Raw genomic sequence first — 22260 nt, forward strand, 5'->3', positions numbered from 1 at the left:
TTTACTCTTCCATATGTTCTTCTTTGTTTCTTATTCCCTTTCTTTTATTCTCTGTGATATACACGTGTTCATAACCTGACTTCTGTATTATTGTCAATATTTGCAATAAAGTTTATTTGAAAAAAATGGAAGGTAAAGCAACAGAGTTATCCACTTTGTACAGCTTTGCATTTTATAACAATGCTTGGAGTGATTGAAGGCATCCTGGGTGTTAATAAACGAGTGGAAAAGAGAGCAGAAGAAAGCAAGAGGCAGTCTCTCTACCTGATGAGGACTTTTTAACCCATTATTTTTCGCTCCACTTCTAGTGCTTCCCATCAGGACGTGCAGCTAAGCGGTTTTGCACATGAATGGAGCCAGAATCCAGGTATGCTTCTCTTGAAATCATAATTTGTAATAGAGTATATTAAACATGCTTCCTGGACTGTGCTAATGGAGAGAGTAGTGGTGTGATATGAAATTATTCTGTAATGGGAGCATTAATTGATAAGGGTTGTTGATCCATTGAGAAACACTTCTCCTAAAGTCTTATATATAAGTTTTAGATTAGATTACCAAAACATGCCGTCCTTTTTTCTGTCCTCTTACTCCTGATGTAACCAAAAACTGTTCATGAATATAATCTGACAGCCTTCTGCTTTGGATTTGTGTCATCGTTGCATTTTTGGACACAGCAGAAAACTTCTCAGATCACCAGTCGCACATATGAACAGCATTTTTCTGAATTTCCTCAATATTTCCTCCCTCCAATTTAACATGGACATATTATTATTATTAGTAGTAGTAGTAGTAGTGTTTTATTCAGTCATCATACATAACACAATATTTTTTACAGTACAGACACTTTCAATAAAGCACCAGGAGTGCATCTAGTGATGACTGAAAAGGCCTAGGCAGAAGCATAATGCTTATTTAAGCGTAGCCCACATTTATATATATATATATATTTATATTATTAGGGCGATGGCAGGAAAAAATCCAAATACATCCAGGGTGAAAAGTTCACTCATGCAGCTTATCTGGATACTTAAGGACATTTAAACAGAGAGAAGTCAGATGAAATTTCATTGTACTTGTACAACGACAATAAAGCTGATTCTGATTCTTATTTAGTCTTTGCGTAATCACAGCTTAAACCAACTATTTTTAAATTCCATCACTCCAATCAGAACAAACACAGTCGTACATAAAGAGTAAATCTAGATCATACTCTTCAATATATAGTTAAAAACCTGGAGCTTGAATGTTACAACATTGGCGAGGAAATCTTTTAGGCATCCTGAAACCTCGAACAGGACCAGATTCACTGGTGGACAGCTGTCTGCTGTGACCTGACTGGCAGAGAAATCTGTGATGGAGAGAGACAGATAGAGAAGAAGAATATAATTCTTTAACTTCATTTCATGCAACTTTATTTTGTGTATTCTCTCCTGTGCTTTTCTGAAAAGACTGAGTTTTATTCTCCTGTTCCTTTTGCATTTTTATAAACTTTACATTTAACATCTTCACCCTACTTGATAAAACCTTTACTGCTTTATATTTAACACAATGTGGCCGACACAGCTGCATCATGTGGTCCGATGTGTTATTTTTATGGGGGAGAAAAAGGGAGAGGAGAGGGACAGGTGCTATGGCAGGCAGCTAGGTTAATCTCCTCTGTGCTCTGTCAGCCTCCTCGCAAAACTTTAAAAAGTGTCATGTTGACTCGCTGTAACACTGTGACACTCTACAGACATTGGAGGAAGAGGTGGGAGGGAGGAAGAGACAGACGGAGGGAGGGAGAGGGGGGTGAGCGGAGATTGAGACAGAGCAGGAGGGATGGAGAAAGAAGGACGGAAAGACGAGACACACACACACACACAAAAAAAAATCCAAATATATACAGCAACCACAGAAAAACAGGCGAATTCTCCAACACCGCTCGCTTCTCCCAGCGACTATATTAAAATCATTCCCTGTTAATACATCTATTTTCTGCTCGTGAAATCCTCCCTAAGTGTCACGATAAAGGTGGAGGTGGTTTGCGAGGTCGGCCTGAGGAGAGCTTTACGAGACAAGCTGCGCTGATATATGGCTGGCGGAGACTCCATTAAAACCCTGGACCTGCGCCATTTGGGAAAATGGAGGTCACTCATGCTAGGGTCATGTGACATCTATAAAATCAAACTTTTTCTTAATATCTGCTCGTATATCATGTGTTTTTCCCCCTTTTCATGCCCTTTTTTCACTAATGCTTGAATCTTAAACAATAGGGCCAGGGTTGAGGATGATCGTTTTTCAAGAGGTGTAGAGGCAGGGGGGGCGGAGGAGTGTGTGTTTGTGTGTCTCTGTGTGTGTGTGAGGTTGTTGAGGAGGACAGGGTGATGCTCACTTCTTGATAAATGTACCGTATCAGATCTGCAGAGGAGCATAAGGGGAACAACGTACGGTTGCTAATCTTAGAAGGACTAGAACAGGTGTGTAAAGGCATGGTCGGGAGTCCTTTTTTTCTCCCTTTACCCCTCTCTTCCATCACTCTCTTTTCCTCTGTTTGTCATGCTCAGCGTCTCATTTCGTCCCTCTCTGCAGGTAACCTAATTAAAGTGACTTCACGCCTTCTCCCTCACCTTACACATATAATTGTCTCTGCCTCCCGGTTTTTCCTCGCTCACACTCTTTGTTAGAATCTTAAACTTCTCTTAAACTTATCCCCCGTTCTTTTTACTCCGCCAACTGTCTCTCCTCGTGCTGAATCTCCTTAAAACCCAAGAAACATGTCATTTCCCATCTCTTCCTGCCTCTCCTTCTCTGGTTCTTCCCTTCCCCTTATCTTCATGTCTCTTTAAGCCAAGAGTGTGTGTCCTGTCTGTCTTACCCGTGGCTCCTGGCTCCCTAGGGCAGCATTTCCAGGCTTCATTTGTTTGAGGGCTTTCTAATCTGGGGACTGGGACAACCTCAGTCCAGCGTGCCCTCGTCAATCATCCCCGCAGAGGAGCAGAGAGGAGGTGAAGAAGGACTAGTGAGGAGGAAGAAGACTGGAGGTGATGGTGTGATTAGTTATCTGTCCTCGCTCTCGCCCACCACCCGCCCCATCGCCGGTGACTACCACTCCCTCCATCTTTGCCATCTCTTTCTCTCTCTCTCTCTCTCTCTCTCTCTCTCTCTCTCTCTCTCTCTCTCTCTCTCTACCCCCTCGCTGTCTCTCCATCTATCTTACCTTCTTATCTCGCGTTCCCACTTCTATCCTGAGCGCCAGCCTGTAGTGCCAGCCATCCCTGTGTCCGACCGTCTATTTATCCGTCTGTCTGATTGTCTGACCTCAGAACTGGCGGTGGTCCCTTTTGTGTCTGCGGACAAATGAGGATGACCTTTTATTGTAAAACAGACACCTACAGGGAGGGATGAAACGGCCAGTGTTTAAATTAACAACAGAGAGGAGCGGGAGAGAGAGGGAGGCCGTTTCAAACAGAGAGAGGAAGATGGAGTGAGTGTAAAGTTTTTGAAGTTCTAATAATTATAGAACAGTGTTTGCGTCAAACTGGCATGGCCACTGTTCAATAATAAAGTCCCCTACCTGGCCGGCGGCTATTGATGAACAGTGGTGGAACAGTGAGGAGCGGACCTCTTGAACGCACCCCGGACCCATCAGTATGGGTGCATGAATTATAAATGGCATTGACTGTGGAGGCCGTAAGAGTAGACAGAGTGTTATTGCACATGAAGGTCCATTCTGATTTTGATTATTTTTATTCCAGGGGGCTCACAAAAGGCCGTGGGTGAATATTCTAAAAGGGCACGGGGCTGAGATGGGCTTGATGGCAGGCTTTGATTTCGGGCTAATAGCCACTTCAAACAGGCTCGGACGGCCCAGAGACAGGGGAGGAAGGTGACACCGGGGCTAAAGGACAGAGGGACACAGGAACCACACAAAGGGAGGCCACACAAAGCCAGCAAACACACGGTAGACATGCTACATTTAACAGTTTAGCTAAGCTTACCTGGATAACCCACACAAGCTGACATATTGCACAATGCACGGTGGACGAAATATTTGAATGATAACACCCAGCAAACTTAATTTGAAGAGCAACATTCAATCTTACTGAGACCTTCCTCAGAATCCTGATTTATCTAGACAAATTTGAACAAGTATCAACATACTTGTCTGATCTAATGGAGCAGTAGTTCAGTCCATCTGGACTTGGCTTGAGAACTGGAGGGTTGCTGGCTCGAGTCCTAGTATGGCCAAAGTTTGGCAAGTGGACTGGTGGCTGGAGAGGTGCTGGTTCAAGCAAGGCACCGAACCCCCAACTGCTTGGGGTGCGCTGGTTGTTGGCAGCATCCTCACTCTGACATCTTTCCCTAAGTGCATGTCCACTGCATGTTTGTGCATTAAATTGTATGTATATGCCAAACTGTGTGTGTAGCATGACCAAAAAATAACACAAGTGGAAAAATTTAATTTCCCCCATGGGGATTAATAGAGTATGTTTCTTTCTTTCTTCTGTCTAATTGTATATATCATGTATTGTAAATGCAAATGTAAAGTTATGGAGCTGTTTTTGGTAACTTATCTGTATTGCTTCTTCTTATAACTTTTTGTTTAGCAAAAGGGAAGGTATTTTTACAAGCCTCTTAGGGCTTCTGACCTCCCCTGCGCAATGTTTTTGATTCCTTTACATATATTGTTGTTGTTGTTTTTATGATGTGCAAATAAAATAAGATTAATAAAAAAAATACAAACCAAGGTGGTTGAAATCAGTGTGATGAGTACCAATACACTCAGAATATCACACCAAAGACAGCAGAACTGGATAAAACTATATTATACTCCAGAGGAGAGGACAGAAAAGCCATTAAAGGTCAAATCTATGAAAAGAAAAAAATATAAGACATTATTAAACCATAGGATAATAAAAAAAAACTCCTTCAAGTTTTACTCGATCACAGAAACATTCGTGGGAAAAATTATCACTGAAAAGATTGGAAAATAAAAATGAATGACTTACCCAAAAGGGTTAAATCAACAGAAGCAAGTTTAAAGAAGCAATGGGTCAACGTTTGTTGCGCAGTAGTCAACACTAACAAACGAAGGAAGGATTTTTCACACACAAGAGGCACTGAAGCATCACTCTCTCTCTATTACAGATTTAAGGATCACCTGGTTAAAAATTGTAGCCAGACTTCTTGTCGTAAACAAAAAGAGGATGCATAAGGTAGAAGATCCCCCCTCTGCATTGTGAAATACTCTTTTATTTAAGTTATGTTTTTGGGCATTTAGGCCTTTAATGGTGACATATTATGCTCTTTTTCATCAATATATACTGGTCTAAGAGGTCCCCAAAACATGTCTTTAAAGTTTATGCTCAAAAAAACACTTTGAAATCAGATTTTGGCATGCCTGAAAAACTCTCTTCTTCAGCCCTGCTCAGAACAGTCGGTTTTCTCTCTGACCACGCCCCCTCAGGAAGTGGATGTTGGCCTCGGCTCTCCAGCACGTTGATCTAATGTTTACATGTTGGCTGAATAGAGACACTGCTTACAGACCGTGCTACTTCAACCCTCTGAATCTGATCCAGAATCTGATCCTGATGGAGAGGCGCCTGTAGCAGGATCTTTCTGAAGGATTGGTCACAGATTTAGTGTGTCTTGTTGTTTTATTTGTCAGTATGTCAACGTGTGTCTTGGTACACAGCTACGAACATATAGCTATGTGGCTATGCTAACTAGCGCTAGCACTTATCCATGATAAATACAAACATCCACTAGATGTTCAAATCTGCAGACGTGGGGAGTAAAACCGACCTTTGTGTTTATTAAGACAGCCTACAACTAGCATGCCTCCCTCCTAAGCTCCTTGTTAGCACACGTGTGCAGGGATTGAAAAACAGAGGAGGGGTTGAGTTGTATTTTATACAGTCTATGGGCTCAACAAGCTCCGAGCTCTGACTCCGTGACAGACCGGATATTGTTGTGACGTAACAAAAACACTGAAACTGAAACGGCTCGTTTCACACACATTTACAGAAAGGTGGAGAAATCAGAACAGGGGCAGAATGGATTTTTTTCATTTTCGGGGGGGTTTGTAGACATGCCAGGGACACATATTTCAGGTAGAGAACCATTAAAAAGACGATTTTGCATGATATGTCACCTTTAATGGACAGGACAGCTGAAGAGAGAGACGGGAAATATTAGGAGTAGAGAGTGGGGGAAGACATACAGTAAATGGTCAAGGCTGAAATCAAACCTGCGACCTCTGCAGCGAGGGCTACAGCCTCTGTACATGGTGCACACGCTTGGACCGCTAGGCCAACGGTTCCCCATCGTGTATTACTCTTCAGATTATAATCATAAAGATCACCCAGTTATACCTTAATTTTTTGAGTGATAATTAATCAATCAATCAATTAACCACATGTAGTCCGTCAGGATCCAGCACACACTGTGAATGCATCCAAACAGCTGTGATCCCTACAACACGTTGGGCCTCCTTCTGTTTCTTTAAATTGGCTTTTCCAGGTGGCGACTGAAAGTGAGCAAAGACTCTCCACTTCCTGATTTCACTTCTCCACAGTGTCTGCAGAAAAACAAAAGAATCACACATACAGTTACAGTTTGATTATGTGTAACAAAAAACATCATCTACATAATGAAAGGTCTCTCTTTCTCGGCTTAAATTGGAAAAACAACATGCTGTCTCAAGACCCAGATATTTAGAGCAGAGAAGAGAAGTAGCTGTACGCTAATGACCAAAAGAACCCCACGGCTGTGCATTTTAATTAATTCAAACACAATCCATCTCCCCTGAAATAGATTAAGATTTCACTTGAGAAACCCCCCAGAAGGGGATTAACAGAACCGACTCTCCTCTGCAAACTTTAATAAGAACATGTTCCCCAGTCTGTGGCAGGAGATAATAATTGTTTATGAATTCTTTTATTTGGATTCTTTGTTCTTACGTGTTGAACTCACTGTTGTAGCTTCGATAGTTTTTGACCTTTGAAACTGACTTAGCTGTTAACTTGTTTTTTTGATTCACACCTGTGGAAGTGTGTGATGATTGTGCTCTACATTCTTTTCAACAGGTAAGGTGAGAAAGGTGAGATGTTCTGGGTTTCATATATAAGGGAGGATTTAACTTTTATATAAAAGAAAGTAACATTTAAAGTTCATCCACATAACTTGCTGTAGGTCTTAACATGTAAAATGCATGAAGATTTATTTTTTATTTCATATAAAAAAGGTTTTACTTATTGTTCTTAGTATAGATGAAAAATAACTCCCCTAATTTGACACAAAACAATTTGACAACCATCCTGAAAAATAATAATTCACAAAATGTTCATGTTTGTCATGGTTCAGTTTAGATTGCTTCATTTGTTGCTCTCATCTTTTGTGACACAAGATGCATGATACAGATTTCTCTGAGCCAATACCATTGACCAAAACCAACCTGATAAGATTCTCATCAAGTTACTGACATGTAATGTTTCAGCTTTTAGCTCAACTTTGGTCAACTCTGCAGTTCTTGAAGCAACACGGTGCTGATGCAGTGCTAATGCTAGCTCATCTACATCTGCTTCATATTATTTTTTATTTTTGTATTATTATTGGTATTAATATTTTTTTAGTACTACCACCAAGATCTCCACCTGGGCCAGCGCCCTAGGCTTCCATGCTCACAGCGACAGCTCACCTTCCTGCCACGGCCTAGACCTCGCGGCTCCAGTTGCTGACGACAGCCGGGTATGGACCCAACGCTCCAGCGCCAACCATTTTCAGGCCTAGTGGATTCGGCAGGTGAGTTGTTATCAAGCCGCAACCTCAGGCCGTGAGAATTGAGGCCGATACGAAAGTGCTAAAACTGCTAGTAGCTACAGAAGAACCGGATACCACATGTTGCCTGAGGTTTCTGCCTGTTAAAAGGAAGTTTTTCCTCACCACTGTAACTAGCTAAATACTGCGATGTGCAATGCTCATGATGGATTAAGGTGGGGTCAGACTGAGTCTTACCCTGTCTTGGTGTTGGGTCTCTGTTCATAATTTGACATAGTGTGGTCTAGACCTCCTATGTTTGTAAAAGCGTCTTGAGTTAACGTTTGTTGTGATTTGGCGCTATACAAATAAAGATTGATTGATTGATTGATTGATTGATTGATGTTGTGGAATTTTCATAGTCTTATATATGTGTATGTAAGAATGTTTAGCTATTGTATTCTTTCAGTCTAAATGTCATGTTTAGAGTAACTTGTTAGTGTCAGGGTAGTAGTCAAGGTCTCTCCTCCTGCTCCCGTCTTTATCTATGTGTTATGGCCGACTTACTGTCTCCAGAACTAGAGCACAGGTCTTCTTCCCACTTGTTGTGTTCCTATTGTCCAAACATGGTTATCTAACTTTAGTGTCGTCTTCAGAGGGAATAACTACCATGCCAAGGGTTTTGTCTGTGAGTACTGACTTGGCATTGTACTGCACTCTCCTGCCTGTGCACTGTTATGTTATTTCTCCTTGGCCAAGTTCTACATAAACTATTTCAACGTAAGCCGTACGAGTCTCCTGAGTCTTCTGTGTCCAGTGTCCAGTTTGTCGCTGAATTCCATCACACCACATACTCACAAATTAAAAAAAACAATCTTTACAGCAGAAATAAACATGTTTACAGCCTGGTACAAAAGATGAGTGTAGTCTGGATAGCTCATTTCTCTATCAGCACACACTGTATGGGGGGTGAATTTTTTCATATCGCGTTAATTTCGAAGACATTAAGATTACGAGTTTTCAGTTAGCAGTTAGGTTGAGTTCAGCATTTCCAATATGGCTCCCGCCGATGATTGGCTTCAAACAGCGCTTCAGAAACAGATGGGTGATGTCACGGATACTACGTCCATGATTTATACAGTCTATGGTTGTTAAACACTCCTTGGCAGATTCAGACTTCCATAGTTACCGCCATGCTGTCTAGATCAACCATCGCCTTTTCTGAGGTCTGATGAGCATGGGCATCTGGCGCCTTCATTGGTTCATCCTGCAGCGCCAGTACTGCTTACCAAAAGTCAGCTCCAAGTCAGCGAGCCAAGCTTCCTACCCATTTAAAGTTTGAGAATAGGTTGAGATCGTTTCGGCCTCAAGACCTCTAATCATTCGCTTTACCGCGTTTCCTCGTATTTCTTTAATAATAATAATAATAATATATATTATTTAATAAAGGCTCCTTTCAGAGGACTCAAGGTCACCTTACAGGGCTGAGTTTTTTTTTAAAAGAACAATATAAAGCAAGTCTTGAAAATGGAAAGAGAGTCGATGTTACGGATATCTGGAGGGAAGGAGTTCCAGAGGTGGGGGGCAGAGCGGCTGAAGGCTCTGGACCCCATCGTGGTCCAGCCATCTGGTGGTGTAGTGAGGTGACTGGAAGAAGACACACCACATCTTCATCACGATGACGACTTTTCAGGTGATGCATAAAATTGATTTTGTTACATCTTTAAATGTTTCCCCCCTTTCTGACACTTTGTGGCACATCTTTTGTAAGTTGCAATGGTTCTTTCTCTATAAAGATGAAAAAATTACACAAAGGTGACGCCGTTTTCTCTCTTGTCTGCTTGTTTTTTCTCCTCTGCATGTGACCCTCTGTGTTGGGATGTTGTCAGTAAGTAAATGAAAGCATATTTTATCAGTTGATTTTATTGGATAAAGTTTAATTAGTGGAATGATCAATTATTTCCTTTATCCGGAGGCTAAAACTCGTGCACCCCAACTTGCAACATGTAGTACCATGCACCAAGAGAGACAAGATTTATAAAGACCAAGGAGAAGGTTACCAGGGATGAAATAAAAGATGACTATGCATTCATGGTTTTTATACACACAGACAACAGACAGTAGCTCTTTATCAATTAGGATCCATTGTACCTCTCCTTCCTCTCAGGCTCTCTGATAAACTCACACACATAAACAGATTCTACAGACCATCCTGTTGCCTCCTTTGTCTGCCTCGGCCCCTGTGATATAAAAGCTTCCAGGGAGGGAGAACAAGTCTGGATTATAGACTGAATTTAATATAGCAAAATTAATCTACCCCACTGCCACACTCTCACCTACACACACGGATACTCAGCATAGTATAAATCTTCCTTAAGGTTCAGCTCCACCCCCTCTTCATCATAACTGCCTCTCATTCATTAGCCCCACAAACACACACCAGTACACAAAAGCTTGTCCACACACAAACACACACACATGGACACCAACACGTCTGAGATGCTGGCCCCCACGCCACAGTCCCTCTCTCTCTTTTAATTACAAAGAATGGGCCCGGGTAGGTCACACTAAACAAATCAATACCTCTAAAAGAAATATTCAAATGTGACCTAGAAAACAGAGCATGCGCCCCCATTTTATCATTGATTTTTGACGCAAGGCGATTTAGTGTTTTTTGTTTTTTCTTAGCTGCGTGCCAAACATCACATAAATATTAGCTCCAAAGATAAAGCACAAGCGCGCGAGAGAGAATGAATATTGAATTTGGAGGTAAGCATGTGTGTATGATCCAATATCCATCCAAAGAGCGGCTGCACATTGTCTCAGTCAGAAAGGCAATATGAATATAAGCATATTTGTTAGAGGCAGGGTCAATATCATAAGGTGGATATGCTCTGCGCCTCTGAGGCTGCTTAGAGAGATAGTTTGAAATCAATGGTGTGTCTGGCACCCAGCTCATTGTCTGATTACTGTTTTGTTTCTTACAGCTAGCAGATTATTTTTTCAGATTCAATCAGGGTCGAACATTGTGTCTCTCTTTTGCTTGCACTGTTTCATTTAGAGCACTCGCAATCCATCGAAGAAGTATATTTATTAACTGGTTTATTCTCTTAAAAAAGCAAAAGTGTGTTCAAAGGACTGCTGAGCCTGTGTGCCTTTTGCTCCCCAAAGCACACCGACGCTGTCTCATCCCAGGCCTTCAAACACTGATCGTCTATCACAAGTCTCCGGCAGATTATTCAGATGCACATGGTGGCATCTTTTTCTGCCTGTTCATTTTGCATAGTTAGCATCAAAAGGTCAGTTTAGTGGAGTTTAGTAAAAGAAGCAAACAAAAACAACTGCATGGTTGAGATTAAGACAAACTCCATGACTTCAGTCTTTTATTTATGGATGCTGCTCAGTCTGCAGGGTAGAAGTCCATCCATCGGCTTCCACCTAAAGAAAACTCTCTCAGTCAATCGATGTTATGTACGGCTCCTCTGGTTCTTGCTCTCTTTCTTCCATCTCTCTGGTCCCGCTTCCCTCTGCCGGCTGCACACCTGAGTGTCCTAGTGCTCAGGTAGGAGGGGATAAAGAGTGGCAGAGCTGGCTGGTCTCTCTCTTACGGCCAAATTCCATCAGATCTGTTTCCGGTCCGTCTCCGATCCGTCACGGCACCGGATCTGATAGGTTTCTATTCTAGTCAATGTGTTAACTTCCCCTGGATCCGCTCCATTGCGTTCCGGCTGCGTCTCTGATCTGGTAGGTCGGAGTCCTCCAGATCAGATACACAAGACTTCTATTTTTGCCGGATGATGGAGAACGAAGCATCAATCTCAACAGAGCAGATGGAGCGGGACAGGAAGTCAGGCACCAAAACAAAATGAAAACCTCTGGTTAATTTTCAGAATAAAACACTCTGTGTTATCACCAGATCGTATTTCACTTAACTACAACAACAAACCGTCATGATGAGCGGAGCCAGGCCTGGAGTCAACAGGTCAGAGGTTTTCAGAGGACCAGAAAGACAACATGGATGAGGAGAGGAGGAGGAGAATCCTTGACTCAGTGATTAAACCTCGGTCACATGACTCCACCTGTCCGGCGGTCCTGCTCAGTGCTGCCTAATGAAATTGCAACCGGTGAGTGTTGCATGGAGCCGGACCCCTGCGGATTAAAGATGGACCGGACAGGGATCTGGTGGAGGTCTGGTGTTACACATTGAGCATGAAGAGGGTTTGTTTACTTTTCCCAAACAAGTCTATTTGTTTGGAGTTTGTAGAGTTAGATTTTTACCCCCAGTTAGTTTAGGGTTAGGTGGTGGGAGCGATGGTCCATCCTGAGGCTGAACCGGCACCTTTCGACCTATTGTTCATTCTGGCCAGAGGTTTTATTGGTATTTTTGTGTGGCGTCCCTTTTTTATATGTTGTGGTCTCCACCTTTTGAGCTTTAGGTCTGGGCTGCTCAGGAGACCGTAACAATCAGTCTTACTCTTAGGTTACTCCCAGTTAATACAGTCTAATATCGCCATGAATGGGTTGCTGTTGGTTGAAAGCCTTGTGCACCTCATGCAGATGCTTACTGCTTTAAAAAAAATATATAGACAAAGCATCAGTATTTGACAAGTTGGGACTAAGAACAGGATGAGAGTGCTGCTTCTGACTGAGCAGTTTCACCGGTAGAACGTTTATCTCTGTTGGAAATAGCTGTTTAACTTAAAGTCTCCTTTCAACCTCTATGAAACGCTTTCAATCAACTAACTGTATTCTAGGAATTTGTAAAATGCACAAATATTACACTTTTCCTTTAGACTTGCAGTATCACAGATTGGGCTCAGTGGTAATGTCTCTCGGTTAGAAGGTTGGTAGTTCATGGTTAATGTTAAATGGACTTGTGCTTCTATTTCTCTTTTCTAGTCTGTCCACTCAAAGCTCTTTTACACTACTCAACACATTCAGACCACATTCACTCATTGATGGTAGAGGCTGCTATAGTAAGGGATTAGCTAATCTCATTCATGCACATTCACACACTGCTGACCAACAGTGTCTTACCCAAGGTCACTTCAGCATGTGACTGCAGAGCTGGGATCGAACCACCAACCTTCCAATTGAGACAACCGTCTCTACCCACTGAGCCATCCCCAGCTCCTGCAGCCCACATGACAATGTCTTGAGCAAGACATCAAACCCCTCAATCCTCCACTTAGCCACTGTGTGTGATTGGGTATGAATGGGATGAGTTTGTGATGATGGTCTCCTGGTAAAGCATCCTCTCATCAGTGTATGAATGTGGTGTGGAAGTCCCTTCACCCTGTGTTTGGATCAGACAATTATACTTTGGAGAAACCCCAGATAAGGATCCACAAGTTCCTGCAATGTGAGAAGTGGCCATGTGTTCTCCAGAACCAACCAGTGTCCATCAACCCCTGAATGATGAAGGGAAACACTCACACTGCTGAAGGTTCAGGGTGTTTTAGGGTGCAAACACACAGATTACTCTCTATATTTGCTTGAAGCTGCAAACTCAGCTGTTTATGATGGGCTTTACTCTTAACTGGTTTCTGTTGGTCCCTCTGCTCAGGTGTCCTGGGCTTGTTTGTGTGTTTGTGTGTGTATCTGTGTGTGTGTTGGGTTCAGTCTGTATGTGTGTATGTGTGCGCATTTTTTGTGAGTTTGGAGGAAGAAGAGGATATAAGCCTGGATTAAGTTCAGAGGATGATTTTTATCCTTGTAGGGGGTCTCTAAACGCTAAGAGATGGATGCAAGGTGACCCTATCTTGACACACACACACACACACACACACACACACACACACACACACACACACACACATACAGATGGACTCAAGCAATCATCATGCACTCACAATGGAAACACACAATTGCATAAACACATATAGACACAGACTCTCCTCTGTAAGGACACACAGGAAGAAAGACTTGAGAAGAAACCTGCAATCATCACACACACACACACACACACACACACACACACACACACACACACACACACACACACACACACACACACACACACACACATGTTCAGGTGTGTGGTGATCTACAAACAGGGATTATATAGTGCTGATGTTAGAAGTAAAAGAAAGAAACGACAGCTCTGCCAAAGCTTCCTCTTCATTGTCACGCCGATAACACTAACAGTATTGACAGTTTATAGAATCACACCTTCAATGGCTCCTTCTTCCTTTATCCTTCTTCTTCTTTCCTTTTTTCTCCTGACTTTTATGAGTTTATGTTAAGTTGTGCTCTGAATGTGTGTGTGTGAAAGACGGACCATGTCCCGCCAAATAAAAACATGGAAGCTCAATTAATTGACAGGTTTCCTCTCGGCGCCTTGCTTCTTATGTTCAGAGAAAGAGTGCAATCAAATAGTTCCTGATGGAGCATTAGGCTACCATCATGTCATTACAAAGCAAAGGAGCAGCTGAGAATAAAGAATGAAAGAATAAAAGAAAAAACAGAATAGGTGGAAGGTGCCCTCCGTCATTTCATCTTTTCATTTTCCACTCGTGACGGCAGCATTTGATGGAGAAGCGTGTTATTGTTGGATTCCTCTTTGTCCTCTGCCATTAGAGCTGGACATAAGCAGCGGAAAAGCAAATAGACTTTTCACATTCAACCCCCCCCCCCCCCCCTCCTTCATCTTCTCCTCTTCTCTGTGACTCCCTTCTTTCTTCTCCTCTTCTTCCTGCTTCCTTTGGTGCTTCTCATCGTTTTCTATGGTGGCCAACAAGGGCAAACGCACATCAATGGACAAAAGCGTTTGTCTTACGAGAAAGAAGCTTTAAATTCAAATAAACAATGCAAATTTAAAAAACAGACCAAATGATAGGAAACAAATATAACGGTAGAAAATTGCATGAAGAGAAAACATACAAATGCATCAACAACATCTGTATGAATCTGTATTTGCCACAGACTGTATAACAAATGAACGTAGTATCCGTGACATCACCCATCTGTTTCTGAAGCGCCGTTTTGAAGCCAATCGTCAGCGGGAGCCATATTGGAAATGCTGAACTCAACATAACGCCTGTCAAGCTCGTGTGCAGTAAAGAGGCGGTCCATTATCCTCTTTGCTAACAGCTACAGTGTTCCCGCCTGTCAATCAAGTCAGCTGTGCCTCTAATTATGGAAAAATTGTAATCTTAATCCCCTCAAAACTGTCGCATTATAAAAAAATTAACCCCCCGGTAAAGTGTGTGATAGAGAAATGAGCTATCCATACTACACTCCTTTTTGTAGCAAGCTGTATACATGTTTATTTCTGCTGTAAAGATCAGCTTTTTTGAATTGGTGTGTATGTGGTTTCCAGTACCTCAAAAGCCAGCCTCAAGAGGACACTCGAGGAACTGCAGCTATTAACACTTCCACATTGGCTTCAATTATCACAACCAGAGGTCGCCGCTTTGTATTTACAAAGTCAACTCGTAGAATATGTCTAAATCTAGATTTGAAAATTGTTCTGTTTGTTCTGCACGTACCTGCAGGCTTTGGCATACACAGGAAAAAACGTCCTCATGTAGAATTAAAGCAGGCAGAATGCAGTTTGCTAACGGCATCTCAGACGTCACTTCAGCTCATTTAAGAACAGTTATTTCAAGTTCATGCACATAAAATCGTTTTCTTTTTGGGGTTCATATCGCAAAAGTAAGCCTATGTGTAACTTACTATTTACAGTGAAGCTGAGACTCACCAGAAACAGACGAACAGGCGCTCCTCTTGGGGATCTTAGAAACCAAGAAATGATTGTTATTGGTTTGCAGACATGTCTCGGCTGGAAGTCGTTTATCACTCACTGTCGTCCCAGAGGCTTGTATCGTTGTCAGACGGAAGTCGATGCTCTGAGATACCAGACATGTTGCATAGTCAAAAACACAAACCCAGAAAACAAATACAAAAGGTTTTTTAGATTTATATAATTCCTCAATGTGCAGCCTGTGTCTCCTGATGTGTCCCCAGTGACTCCCCGCTCTTTCGCTCATGTAGGCCACCATAGTTTCCTTTCTCTGTGTCCACGTCCGAGGCACTGATCAGATTTAGCCCCCAGAAATGAGATTTCAAGGGACTCAGTTCATCACACAATGCTGAGCATGACCTTTGCTTTTTTTCTGTCTCTCTCTCTCTCTGTCTTGTCTTTCTGTCTGTCTTGCAACATTTTTACAGGTGCAGGCAGATCTGCACACGCTCACACACACGCACACATTACTTCCATTTGAAGTGCATTTGACACTTCCTCTCAGCGCACTTTATTAAGAGTAGAAACAATGTGGGAACAGAACAATAAAAGAAACAGAGATGACAGAGCGTGGATAAAACAGGCAGCAGAGTGTAAACTGGGTGTTTGCTCTTGCAAGGCTGGGGCCTTTGGGTCTTGACTTGGTCTTTGAGGTGGAAGTGTGGGTGTTAGGTCTGATCTAAAGAGCAGGTAGAGACTCTGATTCCCTAACATGCTTACACTTATTGTTGAATAAAGTGCTCTAAGGGAAGAACTTTTGAAATGATAAACTCAGCTCGGTGTAGGGCAGCAGGAGGGGAAAGTTGCTAATAATTTCACTCGTTACCCACCTTCTTGCCTCCATTTCAAAAAGTCTTTAAGTTTCTTTCTTTCTTTTTGATTTTCCTCCCTTTCCTCAGCTGCTCTTGCAAAAATAAAGACTCCTGTTTCCTCCCTCATCCCTGCTTCACCTTGAAGAACAACCCCCCCTTCCTCCATGGGATCATTCCAAACAACTATTTCATTCAGGGATAGTAATCAGACAGACAGTCACACACACTGGCACACACACACACACACACAGACACACACACGCACGCGGTAATGGCAGTAAGTGATTAGGTGCACAGATGAGGGATCATTTTTGTCCATTTTCTGGGAAACAGTGATTGCTCACAGCATTCATTAGCAAATCGGGGAGGTCAAATGATTCAGAGGCAGCGCTCGCTCTTTTAAAACCACCTTGCACAGTCCGGGAGGAATGAAATGAGACCACAAATTAAAAGACATTCCACCAAACTAGCTCTGCAGATGAAAAGGACATGGTGTTATTATGTCCTTGATGTCTCTGGGAAGTTTGGTTAGCACAAGAGCTGATTTTTGAAGAAGTATTTGGGTTAATTTTCAACAAAGGCAGCTGCTACCTCTGTTTTTTGGTGCAGTTGTGACACGGAATATAAAGCACAACGCCTATTTGAATGGCGCCGTGTGCGAATGTATCATTGAAATGTGTAATCCCCGAGCAGCTGGGGAGCTGTGTGTGATGGAGAGAGCCGAGCTTCATCATAGCCTCCACGGGAGACTATATGAGTCCGGAGCAGGAGAGACAGACAGAGACGTAGAGACTGAGAGGAAGAGAAGGAGGGAGGAGGAGGAGGAGAGACACCATACTGACAGTATGAATGATACATCATATGATTGTCTTGGACAGAGCTGTTCTCTCTGACTGCATATACCACACTCTCCAACTGTCCTCCATTTCACAAGCCCTGGTGGACTGATTTATTACACTCAACAAAACTGCTCGAGTCCAGATTCGCTATTGTTTCCTGCAGTTTTGGAACTTTTTCAGAGGAGAACATGAACATTTGTGTTGTGTTTTTATCTCTTACTTTATGTTTCCCTCTAATATTTCAAAGACAACAGCACAGGCTAATTGTATATCACTCAATATGGACTCGGTTTGATTTCTTAATAGTTGAATTTCAGCACGGTTGATGACATCAGTTCAACGCTTTGGGTTTTCTTACAAAGCAAAAATGTGATTCAACGTTATTGAAATGATTTTGAGGTTCATCTCAACTATAGGAATATTTTAGCCATCAGACATCATCATTAGGGTTTCAGTGTATCTAAGTCAGTGTATGGATGTCCATAGATCCATTCTCAGGTGATCTTTTTGGTGTCCAACCCAAGGAAGTGCTTTTCTTTATGTGTAACTTGCTGATTAGTAGGTTATGCACCACAGCTGGGTGGGAACCAATCATCAGGTTTACCTGTTTCATTTGCAGGGATAAATTTACCTGCCGGAGCTTCCCTCAGTCTCTGCAGAGCTTCCAGGTCGAGAGCAGGAATGAGCGTGTTGTGTTGACAGTGGTGTTTGATTTCATGTAAGATTAACTTGTAATTTCATTCCAGGACAGTGTTCCTTGTTGCTGTATTGATGGATGTCAGTGTGTCTAGTGCGTATACGGTATGCGGTAGGAGAGTGACGTGGTAGGGTCGCGGACAGCTGAGGTAAAACAAAATGTTTGTAGCATCCATCTGTACTGAGCTGTTTGTTAATCACTGGTTAATGTATCATGTTTTCCTCACAGATTGTCACTGTTGCCTTGTCTTTTTGTTATTTTTTTTGTTGTATGTTTTGGTTTATCTTTCTTGCGTCTCTTTCTCGTTTTAGTTGTGTTTTCTTTGGAGCTTGTTAGATGGTTTTCTTTCAGGTCTTTGATGCCGTTTTTGAGCATTACATTTGTTACTTTAGATTGAGTTACACTTTTGTTTAGTTACAACAGTGTTGAGACTCTGTTCAGTAACAGTTTGAATGTATTGGTGTATTAAATAAAGATTGTGTTTTAAAAAAAACTAATTTTCTGCAAATAAAATAAAGATTGTATTCATATTTTCTAGAATCATGCCTTTTGTATTCATTTGTGGTCCAACCTGTGGTTTCCTAAAGGGGACACCCTCTGTTGAAGGGTCTGGAGCTAAAATAGGATATTGTTAACTTTCTTTGGGTGACAGTCTGAAGGTGGCATTGTTGGTTTTTTATTTTTCTAACCCCAGAAGTCCCTCACATTATGGAAGGATAGAAACCTGATAAAAAATACCGGTACCCATGATGGAGAGGCCGATTGTGACAATGTGACTCTATCTCATATCAAAGTAATATGTAACTATATATACATGTGTGACAATATTGTAGCAGAATAATGTAATGTTGGGAGAAAATGTTGGAAGGAGAACCCAGGGGCAGATTAGAAATAAAAGGTTTTAATAAACAAAAGAACAAAAGGTGCAAACTAAACGTTCTGAAATGTCCAGTAAACTAAATCCAAAAGAAACAAAGAGAACACAGGAGAGATGTACAATGATCCATGACAGGACAGGGGAAACAGAGAAACTGAATACACAGAGTAATCAACACAGGTGTGAACACAGGACACAGGTGAGACTAATCAGGTTAATGAAAAAGGAGGGAAACACACAAGGACAGGAAGTAAAACTAGAAACACAGGGATCAAGAACTATGCATGAAACTAAACTAAACATCAACTCATGACAAATAACTGAACTACATATACCACATGTACGGAGCTGTAGTCCTCGTCACAGTAATGCAGGTTCGACTTGCGACCTTGACCATTTCCTCCATGTCTTCCTCCGCTCTCTGCTCCCCACACTTCCTGTCTCTCTTCAGCTGTCCTGTCGAATAATGCCCAAAATTATAAATTAAAGAAAATAAGAAGTTATTATTAATGGTACGAAATGAGTTGAATTTAATCCAAACAGTCCTTTTTTTTTAAACACACTTGAGGCAGATCCCAGACTTAAATATTATGGAGGAGTGGAGTTTCTCAGAGGTTCCCATAGGAGTGGTTGACTTGCTTCTGTAAACATATGGAAGTAAAAATAAGGCGTAAAGATAATGGCTGTCATTAAGGTGCTTTTGAGAAAATAACTTATTAAATGAATGGTAACAAAACAGTGATTAGTTGAAATTTGTATTTTAATTAATTTGACATTCATCCAAGCTGGTCTTCTCCTGTAAATGTGTTAATGTCTAACTAAAACAAGTGTGCTTTTTATCGCATCGTCCGACACGACCCTGCTGTATGGGTGACAGGCACATAAAGAACTGTACATAAAGAATCAGTCTTCTGTCTGAGGAGCTGGTTTGCGTTGGTTGGTCCTGCAGAGGCATCAGTGTTGGTTTCATTACCAGATATAAACTCCTTGTAAGAGCTTTAAGCTAACAGAAGTGACATCATAACTCAGTCCAACTTTTTTTGCTCTGACAAATAATCGATCGGTGTAAAAAGTTCACCTCAAGTTACTCCAGTGCTACCTCAAGTCCATCTAATAAAGGTGGCACATCAAGACATACTGAAGTGGATATATTGGAAATGCACTTAGGTTTTATCCACTATCAGCTTGTCAACACCAATCAATAATCTTTGAAGTGCGAAGCCTTCCCCTGTCCTTCTCTTCCCTCCGCTCAACAAGCAAAGGGCTGGAATAAACACATGTCATCAGTTGGATAACAAGAATGGTGTGTTTGTGGGATGTAGGTTACTTTTCAAAGGTTTGAAAGGCCAGAGAAAGCTGCCGTCTGTGAATTATTGAAGAGGTAAGGGATAGGATGGAGAAATATGAGTGAGTAGCATTTAGAGTTCAGAAGAGTGAGAGACAGTGCAGCGCTGTGTGCGTGACTACGATGGGAAATCTATATACGCTAACCTTTCTTTGTCTGAAGTTTTATTGAAATTGACTGGTCAGGGGGACGGTATTTCACCAAGAAAGTGTGGAGTTGATTCAGTCCCTCCTGATTCCAGACCTCCTTCACTCCTCAACTTAAAAACAGTGTTTGCACTCTACGCGGATGATGCAATCTTGTACTACGTGAGATACTACTTCCCTATTCTGTCTGGGACTCATATCCAGCTCTCTTTTGACTTTGAATGCTTGATAGAAACTGGCACTCTTGATGATAAATGTGTGTGTGTGAGTATTATACTCTCACGCCAGCTCTATTATTCACTTTTGAGATAATAAAGTACTTTTCTGATGATATATGTAAACTGCACACAATCAAGTTATTCAAATACCACACAGTGAAGCCATATGTCCTCACAACACTTATGGGATTATACTTGTTTTGGACAAAAAAGATATCATTTTTTCTCTGGCATTTTCCACCTATTTTCTAAATTTGCCAATTTACAGACAATCATCAGAAATGACAACATATGGAATTGCAAAGAGGATTAGGCATAAACATCTCCCGTATCTCCACCAGCCACCCCGTTGAGGGAGGGCAGGTTGGTAAATAGGCTTTTCACATTTCAGACACCACAATGTCACTCCATCTCATTGCAGCATCCATTACGCGCTACCTTGGGAATGAGGAGAGGTCCATGCTGAGAATCAGGGCAGAAAATGGCCGCCCGCTAGGAGGGGGAAAATGGCCAGCGTTATTATTCCAGCTCCCCCCCCAGGGGGAATTGGCCTGAATATAGATATGCAACATTATAAAACCAGGTTATTATCTGGGTGCAGGGTAACGGCCTCTTGGCTCTCCCTCCCCTATGACACACACACACATACACGGTGATAAACACAAATGCATGTTTAGCCTGCACCCAGCAGTATCTGGGTAATGTAGCACACTGTGATGATTGTAGCCTTCCGTTGATTGAGAGATGTTTACCGTATCTTTTGTTGCTGTTTTTCATCATCTGCCATTATTTTTCTTCTTTCTTTTATTTAAAGAAATATAACATCCAGCTTCCTTCACTTCTCTGTCTCTGCATCTGCTCACCCAGTAAACATAATGTCATTTCATAGTGCAATGATATTTCCGACTTCAGTAATGCAGACTGCAGCCTCGTATCAGTGACCATTATTCACTTACGGCCGGCTTGCTCTAAAACTTGTTATTACTTTGATGATTAATTTGTTATTTGAGACTATATCTGTATGTGTGTGTGTGTGTGTTTCTGTGTGTATATAAGGGGAATACATTGAGGTTTTACAAATTATACCTGACATTTTATTTTAAAATTCGCTGCCACAAGGATGGAGCTCTTTTTACATCATGGACAACAGGACATGTTGTGTTATCTCTGCATGCAGCATAGGATTGACACAAGCAATTTAAATTAAGAGTAAAGCCACTGGCGACCCTTCTCTTCCTCTCTGCCGATCATTTATACGTCTTCTTCTTTTATTTATGTTCTTTAAGTTCTATCTTCCTTCCTCTCATTCTAAATTTCTCTTTTTTTCTGTTGATCTCAACTGATTCAGCCTCCCTTCCCAGTAGATTTGCCCCCTTTCTTCCTTCCTCCCATCCTTCTTTCCTCCTTTCCTTCTTTCCTTCCTTCCTTCGCCTTTCATACAATTTAATAGCTCCCTCTCTTCTCTTCTGCCACCTTTCTCTATCTGTCTATCTGACTTCTCCAGGTCTGCACTAATTCCCTCCCTTATTCATGAACCTAACCCTGCTGGGCTGGTTTGCTTGTTGTGTATGTGTGTGTGCATGTATTTGTAGCTTTGTGCATGTATTTGTGTGTGTGTGAGTGTGTGTGTGTGAGGAGAGGCAGACAGTAAATAGGAATATGAATCTTTAAGGGCCTGCTGCTACTGTGGCTGAAATGACTTTTCAGAGCCGCAGTGATTTTCCGAGAAGGATGTTGATGAGGGCTGGATTGCAGGAGATGTGTGTGTTTGTGTGTGTGTGTGTGTGTGTGTGTGTGTGTGTCCGCTTCGGTCACTGCGTGTCTGTTTTGTTTCCCTGTGAATAT

The 22260-nt window shown here is 41.9% G+C and overlaps 1 long non-coding RNA gene across 1 annotated transcript; it reads right to left on the reverse strand.

The window, feature by feature from the left end:
• Window positions 1-18945: 18945 nt before the first annotated feature.
• On the reverse strand, window positions 18946-19975 carry LOC117829231. Its single transcript, XR_004634584.1, has 3 exons — window positions 19785-19975; window positions 19270-19347; window positions 18946-19162 (listed from the first exon to the last, which is right to left on the reverse strand). It is a non-coding gene; the product is annotated as an uncharacterized LOC117829231 (long non-coding RNA).
• Between the last annotated feature and the right edge of the window lie 2285 nt (window positions 19976-22260).

This window comes from Notolabrus celidotus, chromosome 17, assembly GCF_009762535.1.
Source record: "Notolabrus celidotus isolate fNotCel1 chromosome 17, fNotCel1.pri, whole genome shotgun sequence".
NCBI classification, from domain to species: Eukaryota; Metazoa; Chordata; class Actinopteri; order Labriformes; family Labridae; genus Notolabrus; species Notolabrus celidotus.